Source organism: Cnephaeus nilssonii, assembly GCF_951640355.1.
Source record: "Cnephaeus nilssonii genome assembly, chromosome: 10".
NCBI lineage: Eukaryota > Metazoa > Chordata > Mammalia > Chiroptera > Vespertilionidae > Cnephaeus > Cnephaeus nilssonii.
The window spans coordinates 25,804,141-25,805,461 of record NC_137081.1 but is presented as its reverse complement, the minus strand read 5'-3'; the positions used below and the strand labels follow the sequence as shown (position 1 = coordinate 25,805,461).

Sequence of the window (1,321 nt, the reverse complement as noted above, 5' to 3'; positions counted from 1 at the left end):
CTCCTCATTCCTGCTCCTTAGGGTCGAAAATTTAATCTCTTCATCATTTCCAAACTTTATTTTGCATTTTTTCCTCCAGCAATGTTCAGATTCTCCTCCTCCTCCTCCTCCTCCTCCTCCTCCTCCTCCTCCTCCTCCTCCTCCTTCTTGTTTTTCTTCTTCTTCTTCTTCTTTTTAATCTAATAAAGGTTTTATTTTTCAAAATGTACAGCTGGTAAGATCTGTTGTTCATGCATCTTCTCCAGCAGCTGGGGTGTCCCCACCTTTGGTGTTTCTGGTGTAAATCACTTGAGCTCTGTGCTTTGAGACTAGTTTAATAAGTCCTTTACTAAGGAGCTCCTGAAAGGCTGCTCTGGCCAAGGAGCCATGAATCTTCAGCTTCTCGGAGACCACAACTGGGGTTATAAGCTTGTAGTTGGGAACTTCCTTACAGAGGTTGTCATATGTGGCTTTGTCAAGACCAGGTTATTGAGCTTGTCCCGAACATTGCCTTTGGACCACTTCTTCTTTTTGGCCTTGACCCCCGACTTGTTCACAGGGTCTTTGTCTTTCTTGGCTGACTTTCCAGCATCTTTCTTCTTGTCATCCTTGGGCGGCATCGCAGGACTCAGGAGAGCAGGGACACGCTGCTGCCTTGCCAAGATGTTGCCGGAGAGCAATGTTCAGATTCTTTAGCCCTGGTTCAGTGGCAGATCAGTGGCTCAGGCTGTTTAGGTCACCAGTGAGTCCTACCATGGCTTGAATGTGATGGGGAGAAATACTTCATTTCCTAATGATTCCATTGATCCTTGGAAGGTGCTGGGAGCCATAAAAGGCATCAGTGAAGATTTGCCCACTTTTTACATTGAAGGTAAAACAGTCATCAATATCCAGAGATACACAATGAACCATTTTGCTAATTATTGGAATTAAATGTTTCCCTACAAGTGCTCTCAGTAATCAAGTCACTTGAGGTCACATTCTTACAGGATCCTAGTATTCATTAAAATGAGCTGTTTTGCCTAGAAATGTCTAGTGATCAATGATTAATGATGTGTCTGCCTTGATTCTTAGTGCAATGCAGGGATCCATTGGCTATTAAATCTTGCTTGTTGGAAATTACTGAAGTGAGCTTTAAACTAATGTAAATAATCAATTTTTAGTATTTGATGAGATATTCAAGTTCATCCCCTTGCAAAATCAAAATCTGCTTATTATGTTAATGTGGTATTTGCAAAGCTATCACCATGATTTCAAGCCCAAACTCCTCTACCCCAATTCCTTGCAAATTAAAGTAAGTCAGCATTCAATATGCATATACCTCTAGATCACTGTCAAGTCA

General features: G+C 41.7%; 1 pseudogene across 1 annotated transcript; it reads right to left on the bottom strand.

The window, feature by feature from the left end:
- Positions 1–216: 216 nt before the first annotated feature.
- On the bottom strand, positions 217–599 carry LOC307106646 (small ribosomal subunit protein eS25-like; annotated as a pseudogene). The gene has a single exon. The product of its transcript is annotated as a small ribosomal subunit protein eS25-like (transcript).
- Between the last annotated feature and the right edge of the window lie 722 nt (positions 600–1,321).